Here is an 18,066-nt window from a genome sequence, read left to right as displayed (position 1 = left end):
CTTTTAAAAAATGAATTTATTTTTTGAATAGGTGATAGATGCACATGGCACCAAACTTAGAAGTTAATAATGTAGAGCAAAAAAGTAAGCTTCCCTATTCCTAAGACACTCCATTCCCCTCCTCATTGACAAGCATAGTTACCAGTATTCTATATATGTAAGAAGTACAAGCACTTGTGTACCCATGTGTGCACAAATGAGTACACACACACATTTGGTTTTAAACTAATAAATGGTATGATACTAAATGCACTGTATTACACCTTGCTTTTCCCTCTAATGGTATAGCTCAGGTATCCTATCTAATAAAGAGGGAATATGCTAATTGACCATCACTCCAGCACAAAGATGGCTGCACCCACAAGCTGAGGCCAAATTCCCATAAGGAGCCTTAACGAGCATTCAGCAGGGACCTGAGGCTACGCCCTCCCCCGTCCCCGGCAGGGCTTGACAGGGGACCTCAAGGTGCACTTCCTGTCCTGGTGCTGGGCTAGGGGACCTCAGGCTGCTCCCCCTGCCCCAGAGCCAGACCAGGGGACCTCAGGCCGCACCCCCAACCTGGTGGGGCTTGACAGGGGACCTCAGGCCACACCCCCACCCACGGGGCTTGCTGGAAGACCTCAAGGTGCGCTTTCTGTCCTGGTGCTGGGCTAGGGGACCTCAGGCTGCTCCCCTCCACCCCAGCACCAGGCCAGGGGACCTCAGACTGCACCCCCCACCGGTGGGGCTTGACAGGGGACCTCAGGCCATGCCCCCCACCCAGAGGGACTTGATGGGGGACCTCAAGGTACACCCCCAGTGCTGGGTCAGGGGAACTCAGGCCATGCCCCTGTCCAGCGGGGCTTGACAGGGGACCTGAGGCTGTGCCCCCCTGCCAGTGGGGCTTGATGGGGGACCTCAGGCCAAGTCCCCCACCCAGCAGGGCTTGACGGGATCTCAGGCCGTGTCCCCCACCTGGCGGGGCTTGACAGAGGACCTCAAGGCACACCCCCCGCCCCGATCTGGGCTGGGGGACCTCAGGCCACACACCCCCGTCCTGGTGCCAGGCCAGGGGACCTGAGGCTATGCCCCCTGCCCGGCAGGGCTTGACAGGGTGGGACTGGCTGGGCCTGGATCTAGCCCAATGGGGGTGGGGGGAGCGGACAGGTCTGGGTCTCACACGATTTTGAGGTGCATGTGGGTGGGCGGGGACTTTACTCTGGGTCCCATGGTGAGCCCCAGACTCTGACAGGAGGAAGGTTTTCATATACATTTTACTAATTTTCTTTCATCTCTGACACTTCTATTATAGAGAAAGGGCAAATAGCAATATTAAATTATTTCCTCTAATTAATCCCCTTTTAATGTGCATGAATTTCGTGCACCAGGTCACTAGTTATTCTATAAAGAGCTGCCTCATTCTTTTAAAAGACTGCTCTATGGATGTTCTATTAATTAACTAGTTCCTATTAATAAATATTTAGATTACTGCAACTATTTTGGCATTGCAAACAATGCAAATGAGTAACTGTACACAGGCCATTTTGCAAAGATGCATGCCTATCTGTAGGATACATTCCTGCAAGTGGAATTGCTGGGCCTGTGGATAACCTTGCAGTTCTAACTTGGACAAATAAAGCCAAGCCACCGTCGAGAGATCAGGGGTTGGCAAATTATGATCCACAGGCCAAATCCAGCCCGTGAGCTAAAGTGCTTTTGCATTTTCAAAGAGTTGTTTTTAAAAAAAGGAGTGGGGAGGAAATAATATGTGACAGAGACCTCGTGTGACCGTAAGCCTAAAATATTTACTATCTGCTCCTTTACAGAGGAGGTTTACTAACCCCTCCACTAGGCCAATTTACATTCCCGATAGTGGTGTCTGACAGAGTGCTGCTGCAGTATTTCAGTTCCAATCTCTGGTTAAATTAAGATTTAAAGTAATGCTTCAGGTTTTGTTTCAGTTGAAGAAAAAGTTGAAGCATCCCTAATACTTATATATGGCACTATGATTTTTCCAGGCAAAAACACAGCTTGTTTTAGAATGCAACCAGAAACTGACACTTGAGTTTCTCACCTCACAGTGGCAAAGGCACAAAAGGTTAGAATCCCCAACTGCTGGAACTGAAAGGAACTTTAAAGGTTATTTGGCCCTAGCCGGTTTGGCTCAGTGGATAGAGCGTCGGCCTACAAATCAAAGGGTCCTGGGTTTGATTCCTGTCAAGGGCACGTACCTCAGTTGCAGGCTCCTTCCCACCCCCCACCCCCTGCCCCCAGGCCCTGGTCCGGGCTCATGCAGGAGGCAACCAATCGATATGTTTCTCTCACATTGATATTTCTGTCTTTCCCTCTCTCTTCCAGTCTCTCTGAAAATCAACGGGAAAATATCCTTGGTTGAGAATTTAAAAAAAAAAATGTTATTTGGCTGAGCATTATGGATTTTGTGTACCATTAAAATTTAAAAAGAATTTAAAGGATTAAAACAATGCTGCCAACATTTTATTTTGCCAAGTAAGTTCATTAAAAAATAAAAACAATCTAACCACCATCTACTTTCACCACCACTTCATAAAAGAAAGGAATTTTACATCAAGAATTGGGACATACCCAATCTTAGAATAGAGGAGAATTCATTAAAATGAGTACACTTAGCTTCACGACAAGCCAACCATATTCATTTTCTTCTTTGTGCCAATTTTGCTTCAGATTATGGAAGACTGCATGTCAAACCCATGTTTGGGAAGCAACCTCTTTGTTCTCTAAACAATCTAACATCCCCACATCCAGTGACATGGTCTGGATTCAATTCTGGTGACAATGAAGTAATTCATGGCAGATTCAGAACTAGAACCCAGGACTTCTGCCTCCCAGTCTCACATCTTCCCCCAACCCCCAGCTAGTCCAACCAACACCCCAGCCCACTCACTGCCTTCCCCATCTCACTGCCCTTGGTTCTTAGGTCTGCTCTGTTCATCCAAAGTATGTTTTTGGTCCTCTCCCATGGGCAGGAAAACAACAACAAAATAAAATAAAGCCCTCTCTTGTAAGTGGCTGGAGATTTCTGTATTCATGCAGGCCCAAACAACAATCATCCATCCGTTGTAAATGTGTCCTTTTCCACAATCCTTACAAACAGCCCGCACCTCTCTCGCTCTTCCTGTATGCTGCCAGAGCCTGCCTTTCTCTAGTGTCCCTGGTAGAGAGCAACTAGGTAGGTGCTCCGGAACGACATGCATGCATGAGTTTTCATGGGCACTTAAGAATTAACCAGCTGTGGTGGTTATTTTTATGTGTCAACTTAACTGAGCTAGGATGCCCAGATAGTTGGTAAAACATTATTTCTGGATGTGTCTGTGAGGCTGTGCCTGGAAGAGGTTAATATTTGAAGTGCTGAACTGAGTAAAGCAAATGGCCCTCCCCAATGTGGATGGGCAGTATCCAATCAGTTGAGGCTTGAAAAGAGCAAAAAGCAGAGCAAGGGCAAACTGCCTCCCTCTGCCTGAGCTGAGACGCCATCTCCTGCTCTCGGACATCACACGAGAGCTCTGACTCTCTGGATTTCAGACTCAGATCAGGACTGCTGCCATCAGCCGATTCTCAGGCCTTCCGTCTCGGGCTGAATTACACCCCTGGCTCTCCTGGCCTCCAGCTTGGGAACAGCAGATCGTGGGACTTCTCGGCCTCCATAACCGCAGGAGCCCATTCCTATAACAGACCTCCTCATATATGCACATCCTATTCGTGTGTTTCTCTGGAGAACCCTAATACATCAGCTTCCCCTGGATTTCAGAGCCAAGGAAACTTCAGTGGGCTTGCGTATGGAGTAAGAAAAACTACATCTATCTCAGATCCCTCACCTTCCTCCACTCTCCCTGTCCTCTTCCATTCAATATTCAGCTCCCTCCTGTGTGCCAGGCACTGTTCACTTGCCTCCGTGACTGCTCACCTTGTCCTGACACAGGAGTCAGCCTCATTCAGCACCACCAGCCACATGGGTACAGCACTTCTCTGGCACAGAAACAACGGCCTCTGCCACTCAGACACCCAGACCCTGCCTGGTCTACGCCTGCTGGGCACTGCTGTCTCCAGCTAGCCCTGCAGCTAAAGCTAAATGATGTTCAGGACTGCAAGGCCTCCAGAGTCCTTCCAGGATCATAAAAAGAATGCATTTGAGAGCACTCAGCATTGACAATGGCTGTAATAGATAGGATACTGGCTCAATCCATTCTATTTTCCATCAAGATTTTAGCTTTCACACAGCAGGGCTTTGATAGAAATCCTGAGCCTGGGAGCAGGTCACTGAGAATGTCTAATACCTTTTTTAGTGAACCAGCTAGCAGAACTTGTGTTACCATTTCAGGTCTCTTTCTTTTCAAAGCCTTCCTCGGTCTCTCCTCATTCCGATATAGAGCTAAAGATAATTCTTTTTCCTTGCCACACCATTTTACTCCCTCCCTTCCATTAATTACTACCTCAGTTTTTTATTCCTTTATAAAGCTTTTTAATAGGACTAAACAATTCAAGAGAGAAACTAAGTAGTAGATGGAATCTTTTTTGTTCCTTATAATAGGCTGCAGTAAAAAAACACGCAAATTCTCTCCAGGATACCACGAAGTGAGATACATCCCAGAGACTCAACACAGAGAACGGGGATGATCTCTCCCTGCCAATACTCCGTGCTGCTCTCAAAATGACCTCCTCAGGTTTTGGCAGCAGGCTCTTCACAACATCGGGTCTATGTGAATCAGCTCGGTCATGCAGATACGATTTATTTATCCCCCAGAACAACAGGATGTTGGCTGATTTAGATTTGAAGTTTGGAGATAAATGAGACTGCCTGCTGCCCTGTCGGAGAGCAAAGGTATTATCTTGCTCACTACCCCCAAGGTATTCGCTTCCTGGCTTGTAACTGACATTTTCAAGACATCTCCTGTCAAAGAGATGAGCAGGAGATGGCACGGTTCCAATGGGCCCTGAGTCATGCAACAGTAGAGCGGGAAGATGGCACAGATCATCAAGAAAAGCAGCCAGTTAAATGGGCACATCAACAAAATGGTGTGAATAAAACAGGGCAGATGTGTATACATATAAATGCAGTAAATTCCCACGTGTCTCGGTATGTGACATACCATATGGTTAGTGCCTTTTCTCAAAATTTCATTCATTCAGCTATTGACTCATCCAGCAAATAGTTATTGAGTGGTTACTGCGTGTCCTATATAATGGCGAAGTAGATACCTCCCCACGTAGCTTACAGTTAGTTACTAAACAAAATTATAATTGCCGCCCTTTAAAAAAATACCAAATAGTCAGGGAGGGAGGGAGTATTTAACACATTGATATTCTGGACAATTGAGAATTACTATATATACCACGAATGGATTTTCAATTTACAAATAAGTAAAATTACCTATAAGTAGTTTGCTTATGAATATGTAAGCCAAAGTAACAGTTCTGTTCATTCACAAAATGTTTATTGGACCAGCTTATGGGCTACTGCATAAAAATCTGGGTTACATGACTAACAAATTTCCTATCCTTAATAAGCTCACAATCTAAGAGGAAATGAAAAAAATTAACAAAGAGCTTCAATATAGATGACAAAAGCTTTAATGAAGGATGGAAAACATTCTAGGAGAATAGGGATTGGGCAGGTAATAAAGGTTGGAAGGTGGGCAGCACTTAGAACTTTCAGATGAGTCTGAAAGAATGAGTAAGGCTTTCTCTGACTGGCTTATTTCACTTGGCATAATACTCTCCAGGTCCCTCCATGCTGTCTCAAAGGGTAAGAGAGCCTTCTTTTTTTATAGCTGCATAATATTCCACTGTCACATGATTTCACATGATTGTCACATGTGGAATCTAATGAATAAAATAAACTAATGAACCAAACAGATCCAGAGACATAGAAGCATGGAATAGACTGACAAATCTCAGAGGGAAGGGGGATAGGAGGAGGTGGGGAGGGATTAACTAAAGAACTTACAAGCATATATGCATAACCCATGGTCACAGATAATAGTGTGGTGAAGGCCTGGGGAGGAGGGCAGGAGGGCGTGGGGCAGGCAGGATGGAAGGGTCAATGGGGGGGGGGACATCAACAATAAAGATAAATTAAAAGAAAAAAAGAATGAGTAAGGCCATGCCAGGCAGGCAAGAGGTTGGGGAGTTCACTTCAGATGGTGGGGACAGCAGGTACATTCCCAACCGAAAGTAGTGCCTTCAGGGTGAGCAGAGCGCGCATCCAGCAGCAGCCAAAAGCAAGCCTAGAGGGGGAAACAGAAGCCACGTCTTGAAGGGCTCTGTATGCCTTGACAACATAGTTGAACTTTATCTTGCAAGCAATGGAAAGCCTCTGTTTCCTTGGAGAATGATTGGATTAAGTTAGTTTGCCTGCTGAAACATTACTCAGGCTGAAGTATTATGCACTTTGCACATTTCTGAAGGTGTGGCCTGAGGTGTGAAGACTGGAGGGAGCATGGGCCATGTAAGCAATGACAGTGCAGTGGCAGGAGGATGATAATCATCATTCATTCTTTCTCAGACAGAGTTTATATGAAAGTGAAAGAAACATGTCTAAAAAGAGGTTTTACATTACAACTCAGTCCAGTCTCTTCATTAAAAAAGCCTAAACCTGGCCAATGTGGGTCAGTTGGTTGGAGGGTCATGCTGTGCACTGAGGGGTCAAAGATTCAATTCCCTGTCAAGGTGCATGCCCCGGTTGCGGGTTCGATCCCCAGTTGGGGCACAATTGATCGATGTTTCTCTCATCTCTCTGTCTCTGTCTCTTTCTCTCTCTCTCTAAAATCAATAAAAAACATATCCTCAGGTAACGATTAAACAACTAGACTCATATTACAAGAGGAATAAAACTGCTCATGCCTTTTGACTTGGTAATTCCATTAGAGGATTCCCAAGAAAACAATCTAGAGTAGAGAAAAATAACTTTGTGCAAAGATGTTTTTTAACTATACATTCAGCCAACAAATAAAAATAATCCAAAAAGTCTGAAAATAAGGGATGGTTTCAGCCAAATACCATCTCTCAACATGACTAAATACTACTTAATATTAAATTAACTGCGGCCATACATGGGCATGTGTATGGTGGGAAAAGCAAGCTCCAAAATAAATATACACAGTGACTACAACCATAAGTCCCAACTATGTGTTGGGCCCAAAGCCAGTTTCTGGGAATACAAAAATAAGCCAGACATAGTCCCTGTCCTCTGAGATCTCACAGACCACAGGAAAAACAAGACACACACAATTACAACAATGTAAGAATTCTAGACAAAAGTGGGCACCACGAGAGCCCAGAAGAGAACCTGCCCGATTTAGAGGCCACACAGACACACCTGAGGACATTAAAATCAGTGGCAGAACCTCAGGTACAAATCTTGATGATCCCAAACATGGGCTTGTTAATTTTGTTAGATTATCTGGACATGAAAATAGAAATTGTAAAACGTATGATGGAAAACACTCAAACCCCAAAGAATATTTGTACAGAGCTCCTTCAGAGTCCTTGGACCCTGCGGTGAGAAACAAAGCTGTAAAAGTAGAAGGGTAGAAGTGGAGGGGAAGAAAACAAAGACTCACCCAACAGTGCTTAGCTCCTGATTATGACTGAGTCAGAGGACGTCAGAGACTGAAGCCCCAGCATCTGGGAGAATAGCAGGGGGCTCCCTGAAATAAGAACCCCAAGAAAAGGATCAGGCTTCAGGGTAAAAATAAGTTCCATTTCTGACATACTGAGTTTGAGGACCATGTAAGAGGAGAAAGGTAGAGGTATTCAGATTTTGCTAGAAATTTATCTCTGGAGATTTGGAGAGGGAGACTAAGCATCCAACCTCATCTTCTTGGGAGAGTTGTACCTGGAAATGGATGCTAAACAACAAGTATGAACATACCTACATAACATTACTAAATATAGAAGGTGTCCCCTTTTAGTCCCTCAAATATTTGTTAAGCATCTACTTTTCATAGTGTCTGCATCAAATTGATGGATAAAAATAAAAAAAGATAATCTATATATATAAAGAGCCAGGGTCGTAACATCCAAAACAACCGAATGCTCGACCAAATGCCAGGCTGCGCACGCAGCAGGCGAGCAGGCTGAACTGCTGACCTCTCGAAGAGAGAGAGAGAGGCGGGGCTGAACAGCAGTGGCAGCAGCTGCTGGCTAGGCCTGGAGAGAGAAGCAGGGTGATCAGACCTTCTCTCTCTGGGCCTCGCCAGCAGCTAAGCCACTCTCTCTCTCCCCCAGAGGTCAGCAGTTCAGCCCACTTGCCAGCAGCCTGGGGCGGTTGCTGATCAGCCCCGCTTCTATGATCAGGCCTGGAGATAGGCCCGGAGATGCTGATTGACATAGAAACCAACCAATCAGAACCAAATCTGGGTGAACTGCGAGGAGCCAATGCCTGCCTAGGAGGCGGAGCTTTTGACTCTTGACTAGCATAGAAACCAACCAATTAGAACCTACTCTGGGTGAACTGCAAAGGCAGAGACTAAGGTGGGGGCTGAGGAGGGGTTTTAAGGGCAACAGCTGTTTGGTGTAAGGTATAAAAAAATGATTCAATTTTTTAATGACAGTTTTGGCAGTATAGTGCATATGGCTGGCTATCAGTCCAGATATAGGGATTATGTATTTTTGTCTGCCAAGAGCATCTCCTCCTGCTGAAAAAGCACCCCCCCTCATTTAAGCAATCCTATCCTATATAATCTATCAATACTAATAAAAGGGTAATATGCTAATTAGACCGGGTCGACCGGCCATCTTCCGAATGTCTGACTTCCTTCCAGACAAAGTCATGGTGGTGGGGGCCAAGGCAGAGGCAGTTAGGGGCAATCAGGCCAGCAGGGGAGGGCAGTTGGGGGCAAGATCAGGCCAGTTGGGGGCGAGATCAGGCTGGCAGGGGAGGGCAGTTAGGGGCGATCAGGCAGGTAGAGCCAGTTAGGGGCGATCAGGCCAGCAGGGGAGAGCAGTTAGGGGCGAGATCAGGCTGGCAGGGTAGTGCAGTTAGGGGCAATCAGGCAGGCAGGCAGAGGGGTTAGGGGCGATCAGGCAGGCAGGGGGGCAAGGTAGAGGTGATCAGGCTGGCAGGCAGAGGGGTTAGGGGCGATCAGGCAGGCAGGCAGAGGGGTTAGGGGCAATCAGACAAGCAGGCAGCCAGGTGAGTGGTTAGGAGCCAGTGATCCCGGATTGCGAGAGGGATGTCTGAGGGGGTCCCAGATTGGAGAGGGTGCAGGCCGGGCTGAGGAACCCCCCCTCTGTGCACAAATTTTGTGCACCGGGCCACTAGTCTATAATAAATAATAAATTATGGAATAGAGGATCAGCTTCATACAGGATATATTGATCTCATATTTTCCCATGAGAAAAATTCTCTTAAAAAATGAATAAAATTTAGAAATATAACATGAAAGCTAACTTTTCTACAGTGGTATATTCATGACCATCTCCTACCAAGCCTGTAAATTGCTAAGATAGGGACTGTGAGACTCTGTCTTATATGACTTTCTAACAAACATCTGGAAAAAAACAAATAGTTAATATGTGTGGGAGGAATTCTGTAAACAGAAAAATACTCTGTATGGCTCCCAAACATTAAGAAGTTTCAAAGCACTAAAGAGAGCATTCGTGTGTATGCACATACCACTGAGTTCTGCTGTTGAGACAATCTGGCTACCAATGTGGAGAGGTGTGCTTTCATTCATTTGAATTCTACAGTTACTCATATGTAAATTAGAGGCAATGCAGAAAATGTGAGAAATTCAGAATTCATTTATCTTTTTAGTACTACTGCAATTCTTTTTGTGTTTGTGATCTGTATGTGCCAACATTACAATTATGTTATTTCCAGAAATGACTTGAGAAAACATTTTCAATGATGAGTTTTGAGTAGCAAGACTGGAAAGGATATCGTCAGTCTCTTGTACATTCAGGGTGTGCTGAATCCCATGCTCTTTTGCAAACATGCTTCAGTGCACAGAAGAAAGTGAAAACAACACTAAATCTCAGGGCTGCAGAGGGAGAGCTGACAGAAGAGAAACACAATTTGGGCGTATACACTCCATTGTATACCAAAACACCGGTTCTACTTGTTGAAACAGACATAACCCAAGAAAATAAAGATAATTTGTGTTCTTCCTGACGCTCTCTCTTCCTACTCCCTTATTGTCTTGGCATATAAACGGCATAAACAAGCTAGGATTAAGAGGGAAGTGTTTGGTTTTCTTAAATCCATCAACTGAGGCTTATGAAGAAAATGGAGCTTCCCAAACACATCATAATTGCCTATACAACCTATTAAAAATATAGACTTCTAGGTCCAATCACAGAAATTGGGATTCAGTAAGTCTGGAGTGAGACCAGGAATCTGAACTTCCCAAAGCGCGCCCCCCCACCCCCGCCCGCTTCTCTCCCCACACACACACTACTCACACAAACAATTCTAATAACCAGCCAAGTTTGTGAACAAAGAACTGCACTCAGCAAATAACAGTAATGGCTTTCATATGGACAGCACTTCAGAGTTTACAGAACACGCCTTCACATAAACCATTTCATCCCCCTTTCAAAGAAGGAAAATGAGGCGCAGAGTGGTTCAAGGTCACAAACCTCTATATGTCAGACCTCCGTTCAGCTGCCACAATACTATGCTGTCTCCACAGAAACATTACAGGAGCACCAAATTTCTGGTGAACTCTGGTCTGGTCTTGGGTCTCATTTCAGAGTATCCATGCAACTGACCAACTAATAACTGTGGTGCACCTGAACAATTATGCCCATAGTTTGGAAAGACAACTTAATTTGCATCCCACTTAACCACTTTTCACCATATAAGCACTAAAAATATACACTCAAAAGTAACTTTAATAAATTTGTACAGTACATGGCTTGTAACATTCTAAAGCAGGGGTGGGGGACGTCCGGCCTGCAGGCCGCATATGCCCGTGAATCATTTGGTCTGGCCCTGCCAAGGCATTAGGGGTGAGTTAATTAAATGTTTGACCAAACAGAGCAGGCTAATTTTTTTTTCTTTTTCTTTTTTAATTAAGGTATTATATGTGTACATATCTTACCATTGCCCCCCCACCCTACTCCCATACATGCCCCCACCCCCCAATGTTTTGCATCCATTGGTTACTCTTATATGCATGCATATAAGTCCTTCAGTTGATCTCTTATTTCCCCCACCTCTTCCTAACCTTCCCGCTGTAATTTGACAGTCTGTTTGATGCTTTACTGCCTCTGTATCTATCTTTTTGTTCATCAGTTTATACTGTTTTTCATTATCCCCAAATGAGTGAGATCATGTGGTATTTTTCTTTCATTGACTGGCTTATTTCACTTAGCATAATGTTCTCTAATTCCATCCAGGTGCCTACAAATGGTAATAATTCCTTCTTTTTTATGGCAGCATAGTATTCCATTGTGTAGATGTACCATAGTTTTATGATCCAGTCATCTGCTGACGGGCACCTAGGCTGTTTCCAAATCTTAGCTATTGCAAATTGTGCTTCTATGAACATAGGGGTGCATATATCCTTTCTGATTGGTGTTTCTAGTTTCTTACGATATATTTCTAGGAGTGGGATTACTGGGTCAAATGGGAGTTCCATTTTCAGTTTTTTGAGGAAACTCCATACTGTTCTCCACAGTGGCTGCACCAGTCTGCATTCCCACCAGCAGTGCACAGGGTTCCTTTTTCTCCACATCCTCGCCAACACTTGTCGTTTGTTGATTTGTTGATGATAGCCATTCTGACAGGTGTGAGATGGTATCGCATTGTCGTTTTGATTTGCATCTCTCGGATAATTAGTGACTTTGAGCATGTTTTCATGTGTCTCTTGGCCTTCCTTCTGTCTTCTTTCGAAAAGATTCTATTTAGGTCTGTTGCCCATTTTTTTATTGGATCATTTATCTTCCTTTTATTAAGTTGTATAAGCTGCCTGTAGATGTTGGGAGATTAAACCTTTATCAGTGATAACATTTGCAAATACGTTTTCACATACAGTGGGATTTCTTGTTGTTTTGGTGATGGTTTCTTTTGCTGTGCAAAAGCTTTTTATTTTGATGTAGTCCCATTTGTTTATTTTCTCTTTGGCTTCCGTTGCCCTAGGGGCAGTATCAGTGAAAAAGTTCTTTCGGCATATGTCTGAGATTTTGCTGCCTGTGGATTCCTCTAGTATTTTTATGGTTTCCCGTCTTATATTTAAGTCCTGTACCCATTTTGAGTTTATTTTTGTGTATGGTGTAAGTTGGTGATCTAGTTTCATTTTTTTGCATGTATCTGTCCAATTTTCCCAACACCATTTATTGAAGAGACTGGCTTGACTCCATTGTATGTTCATGCCTCCTTTGTCAAATATTAATTGCGCATAGTGGTTTGGGTCGATATCTGGATTCTCTATTCTATTCCATTGATCTATATGTCTGTTCTTGTGCCAGTACCAGGCTGTTTTGAAGACAGTGGCTTTGTAATACAGCTTGAAATCTGGTATTGAGATCCCTCCTACTTTATTCTTCTTTCTCAGGATTGCTGTGGCTAATAGGGGTCTTTTTTTATTCCAGATGAATTTTTGGAGAGTTCTTTCTAAGTCTGTGAAATATGCCATTGGTATTTTAATGGGGAGTGCATTGAATCTATAGATGGCTTTGGGTAGTATGGACATTTTAATGATGTTGATTCTACCAATCCATGAACATGGTATGTTCTTCCATCTGTTTACATCTTCCTCTATCTTTTTTTTTTCAGTGTCCTGTAGTTTTCCGCGTATAGATCTTTTACCTCCTTGGTTAGGTTTATTCCTAAGTATCTTAATTTTTTTGTTGTTTTTGTGATGGTAAATGGGATTGCTTTTTTAGTCTCTCTTTCTGTAAGTTCACTATTGGTGTAGAGAAATACCATAGATTTCTTGGCGTTAATTTTGTATCCTGCTACATTGCCGAATTCATTTATTAAGTCTGTTAGTTTTTTGATGGAGTCTTTCGGGTTTTTAATGTACAATATCATGTCATCTGCAAATAAGGACAGCTTTACTTCTTCTTTTCCAATTTGGATGCCTTTTATTTCTTCTTCTTGTCTAATTACAATGGCTAATACTTCCAGTACTATGTTGAACAGGAGTGGTGAGAGTGGGCATCCCTGTCTTGTTCCTGTTCTTAGGGGAAATGGTTTTAGTTTTTGCCCATTGAGTATGATGTTAGCTGTGGGTTTGTCATATATAGCTTTTATTATGTTGAGGTATGACCCTTCTATTCCCACCTTGTTGAGAGTTTTTATCAAGAAAGGGTTTTGGATTTTGTCAAATGCTTTTTCTGAATCAATTGATATGGCTATGTGATTTTTCTCTCTCAATTTGTTTATGTGATGTATCACATTTATTGATTTGCGAATATTGTACCATCCTTGCATTCCTGGGATAAACCCTACTTGGTCATGGTGTATGATCTTTCTGATGTACTGCTGGATCCGATTTGCTAGAATTTTGTTGAGGATTTTGGCATCTACGTTCATGAGGGATATTGGCCTGTAATTCTCTTTCATTGTTGTCTTTATCTGGTTTTGGTATTAGGGTGATGCTGGCTTCATAGAAGGAGCTTGGAAGTGTTCCTTCTTCTTGAATTTTTTGGAATAGTCTGAGGAGGATAGGTTTTAGTTCTTCCTTGAATGTTTGGTAAAACTGCCCTATGAAGCTGTCTGGCCCCGGGCTTTTGTTTGCCGGAAGCTTTTTGATGACTGCTTCAATTTCTTCCATAGTTACTGGCATATTGAGCTGTTTAGATTCTTCCTGAGTGAGTTTTGGAAGGTTATATTTTTCTAGGAATATGTCCATTTCCTCCAGGTTGTCCAGTTTGTTGGAATAGAGTTGTTCGTAGTATTTTTTAACAATCCTTTGTATTTCAGCAGGATCTGTTGTTATTTCACCTCTTTCATTTCTGATTTTGCTTATTTGGGTCCTCTCTCTTTGCTTCCTGGTGAGCCTAGCTAGAGGATCATCAATCTTGTTTATCCTTTCAAAGAACCAGCTCTTGGTTTTGTTGATCTTTTGTATTGTTTCTTTGGTCTCTAGGTCGTTTATCTCCGCTCTGATCTTTATTATTTCCTTCCTTCTGCTTACACTGGGCTTTTCTTGTTGCTCTTTTTCTAACTCTTTGAGTTGTTGGGTTAGGTAATTTATTACCATTGTTTCTTGTTTTTTGCAGTAGGCTTGTAGAGCTATGAACTTCCCTCTCAAGACTGCTTTCGCTGTGTCCCATAGATTTTGGATTGTAGTGTTTTCATTGTCATTTGTTGCCATGATGTTTTTTATTTCTTCCTTGATCTCTCTGGTAACCCAGTCATGGTTTAATAGCATGCTGTTTAGTCTCCATGTGTTTGATTTCTATGGGTTGTTTTTATTGTAGTTGATTTCCAGTTTTTGCCACTGTGGTCTCAGAAGATGCTTGATATGATTTCTATCTTCTTGAATTTGAAGAGACTTTGCCTATGTCCCAACATATGGTCTATCTTTGAAAATGACCCATGTGCACTTGAGAAGAATGTGTATTTTGTGGCTTTGGGGTGAAATGCTCTGAAGATGTCAATTAATTCCATCTGGTCTAGTGAGTCATTTAGGATTGATGTTTCGTTGCTGATTTTTTGTTTAGAGGATTTGTCCAATGGTGATAGTGGGGTATTAAAGTCTCCTACTATGATTGTATTGCTGTCAATCTCTGCCTTGATATCCTCCAGGAGTTTTTTTATGTATTTGGGTGCTCCTGTATTGGGTGCTCCTGTATGGGGTGCATATATGTTTACCAGAGTTATTTCTTCTTGTTGGATTGCTCCCTTTAGTATTATGAAGTGGCCTTCCTTATCTCTTGTTATGTCCTTCACTTTGAGATCTAATTTGTCAGATATAAGTATTGCTACCCCAGCTTTTTTTTCAGTTTCATTTGCCTGGAAAACCTTTTTCCATCCCTTCACCCCTCAGTCTGTGTGCGTCTTTTTTTTTTGAGGTGGGTTTCTTGTAGACAGCAGATATATGGGTCTTGTTTTCTTATCCAGTCCGTTACCCTATGTCTTTTGATTGGGGCATTTAATCCATTTACATTTAAAGTTATTATTGATAGGTACTTATTTGTCACCATTTTTATTCTTTACCCCTGTGTTCCTTCTTCGCTTCCTATTTCTTTTCTTTTTTCTTTTTTCTTTTTTTTTTTACAGAAGACCCTTTAGCATTTCTTGCATTGCTGGTTTGGTGGTAATAAATTCCCTTAGTCCTTTTTTGTCTGTGAAGCTCCTGATTTCACCTTCAATTTGGATTGACAGCCTTGCTGGGTACAGTATTCTTGGATTCAGACCCTTCCTTTGCATGAATTTGTATATTTCATTCCATTCCCTTCTGGCCTGATGAGTTTCTGTTGAGAAATCAGTTGCTAGTCTGATGGGGGTTCCTCTGTATTTAACTTTCTGTCTCTCTCTGGCCGCTTTTAAGATTCTTATTTTGTCATTGGTGTTTGCCAATTTAATTATAATGTGCCTTGGCGTTGGTCTTTTGGGGTTCATTTTGCTTGGGACTCTGTGAGCTTCTTGGATTTGTGTGGGTTTTTTCTTCCCTATATCAGGGAAGTTTTCTGTCATTATTTCTTCAAACAGGTTTTCTATTCCTTGCTCAGCTTCCTTTCCTTCTGGAACCCCTATTATGCGGATGTTGTTTTGTTTCGTGTTGTCCCAAAGTTCCCTTAGGCTCTCCTCCTTCTTTTTAATTTTTTTTTCTAGAAACTGCTCTACTTGGGTATTTTTCCCCATCTTGTCTTCTAGCTCACTGATGTGGTCCTCTGCTTCTTCTAGTCTACTCTTGATGCTTTCTATTGAGTTCTTTAAAGCAGCGATGTCATTTTTCATTTCTTCTTGGTTCTTCTTCATTTCCTCTTGGTTCTTACTCATATTGTCGAATTTGTCTTCCATTCTTTTCAGCCACCTTATGACCATTTTTCTGAATTCTTTCTCTGGAAGGTTGCTTGTTTCCATTTCATTTACTTCCTTTTCTGGTGATGTCTGCTTTTCTTTCATATGCGGGCTGTTTGTCTCCCCATGGTCTCTCTTTTCCAGATGTCCGGTTATGTAGTTCTCTCTCTCCTGCACTGATTTAAAGGCACAAAATACAACACAACCAGGTACAACACACAAGGCACTGAACAGAAATGTATCCACGATATTAATAACCTCCAATAAAGGTGACCACCAGAGAAAGGCAAATTAGAGGATAAGAGAGAAAGAAGAAGAAAAAGAAAGAAAAAAAGGAGTGTCAAAATGAAATTTGGAAAAGAAAAAAAAAGTAAGAGAGACAAGAAAGAGACTAAGAGAGAAAGGGGAACAAACTATATATATGGGGAGAAAACTCCAATAGAACAACCACTAATCCCAGCAAATGCCAGCAATAAGTACCTGGGGATTAATACAAATGACAACACCAACTAATACCTAGCGAGGCAAGGGAAAACAGAAGCAAAAACAAACAAAAACAAAGCAAACAAAAAAACAAAGAAACAAGAAAAAGAATAAGCAAAACAATCTCACAAAAAAGCATAAAAATTCGATATAATCAACATTCAAGCAAACAACAACAAAAGGACAGAGAGTAAAACAATTTTTTGGATAGTTACGACAGTGAAGAGAGAGGTGTTTTTGGACTTGGAGCAGGGGATTGGAGATTAGATATATAAGTAGGGTGAAATTTTAACAGGGGTAAAGAGAAAGAATAGGGAAAATCTAAAGCAGGAAAGGGGTAAGATAAACAGGACACCAAAAGGGGAAAGGTTAGGAAGAGAGTGATGTCATAAAGGTAGAGTTGAGATAGAGTAAAACGATGCTAAAGGAAAGATGAAAATAGAATGTAGAACACTAATCCCAAAGTTAAAGAGAAAATAAAATGATACTTAAAGAAAAAAAAGGTAAAATAGTAGTAGTAATAATACTGATTGAAAATAAAAATGTAATAATTAAAAAGGTAAAATCAAGTGAGGAAAAAAGAAAAAAATTAGTTTCTTGAGTAAAAGATGCAAAAAATGAAAATAAAAAAATAAAAATAAAAAATAAAATGTGCAGTAGTGAAGGTCATTCACTTCCTCTATTGTTCTGTTTGGCATGCCTGTTTCTCGGTCCGGACAGTATTGCTGTTCCCTGCGTTCCACTGCTCTTCAGTGATGTAAGCCAGTCCTGATTTTTAAGTAGGCGGTGTGTCTTAATTTCTCATATTCCTTTATTTTTGATTACACAAGAGTCAATTTGTGATTCAGCCCCTGGGTGGCAGTGTTTCTGGATTGACTTCCGGATCTATTTGGCCTCTCTAGCCTGTATTTAGATCCTTCTTTCCCTGTGGCACTCAATACCGGTTTGTGGAAGTGGGCTGCCTCAGAGCTGGCTCTCCGATGGTCACTCCCCGCTCCAATCCCCAGGTTCAGAAAAACAACTTTCCCCTGCAGTCTCCCAGGGTGTCCCCAACTGGGTGATCCCATGTATTGGGCTTAGTAATCAGAAGCCAGGATTTGAAGAGGAAAAAGCCCAAGTGTGCGAACAATGGGTTTGCGCACAAGTCTAAGCAGCTGGCACACCTTTGAAATTCTTAGGCTGTCCCTGCACGTCAGATCAAAATGGGTTGCTTTTTAGAGATCCCTTCTGTTAGCAGCTCTGAGGATCCCCTGCCACATTCATGGATCACGCCAGCCCCAACAGCCACGGATTTTTCTAGGCACAGACTTCCCTGGTCCTCCAGCTCCCGCAAAACATGCGTTTCTCTCTCCCGCCGGGACCAGAGACCTCACCTTATCCCAGGCAAAATCTGACCTTTCCGTGGTGGAGTGTAGAGCTCCTCTGAATCAGCATGTTTGTGCCAATTGGGGACCAGTGTTCTGGGGCTCGCAGCTGTTTGGTGGTTACTGTAGTTGTGGATTCTCAGGCTTCCGATAAGCTCCACTTTCCCGTTCAAGATGGCGCAGATTCCGTGTCCAAGCCCGCAGCACCGGGAGGGGACCCAGCTTCAGTGGGGGCTGCCCGGTCAGGGGAACCCCGTCTAGCAGTCCCCCACCTTCTCCTGG

At 42.7% G+C, this 18,066-nt stretch overlaps 1 protein-coding gene across 2 annotated transcripts in view; it reads right to left on the bottom strand.

Annotated features, from left to right (window-relative positions):
• The window catches only part of TMCC3 (transmembrane and coiled-coil domain family 3), a 274,820-nt gene that overhangs the window by 243,684 nt on the left and 13,070 nt on the right, over positions 1-18,066 (bottom strand). The window contains exon 2 of one of the 2 annotated variants that reach the window (XM_080659721.1): positions 7,578-7,664. The exons of the other annotated variant lie outside the window; for it this stretch is intronic. The gene's annotated coding sequence lies outside the window, so the exon portion shown is untranslated. The remainder of the gene's footprint in view (positions 1-7,577; positions 7,665-18,066) is intronic. 2 annotated transcript variants of the gene reach the window in all.

This window comes from Plecotus auritus, assembly GCF_963455305.1.
Source record: "Plecotus auritus genome assembly, chromosome: 3".
In the NCBI taxonomy this organism is placed as follows: Eukaryota; Metazoa; Chordata; class Mammalia; order Chiroptera; family Vespertilionidae; genus Plecotus; species Plecotus auritus.
This window is presented reverse-complemented; position numbering and strand designations above follow the sequence as displayed.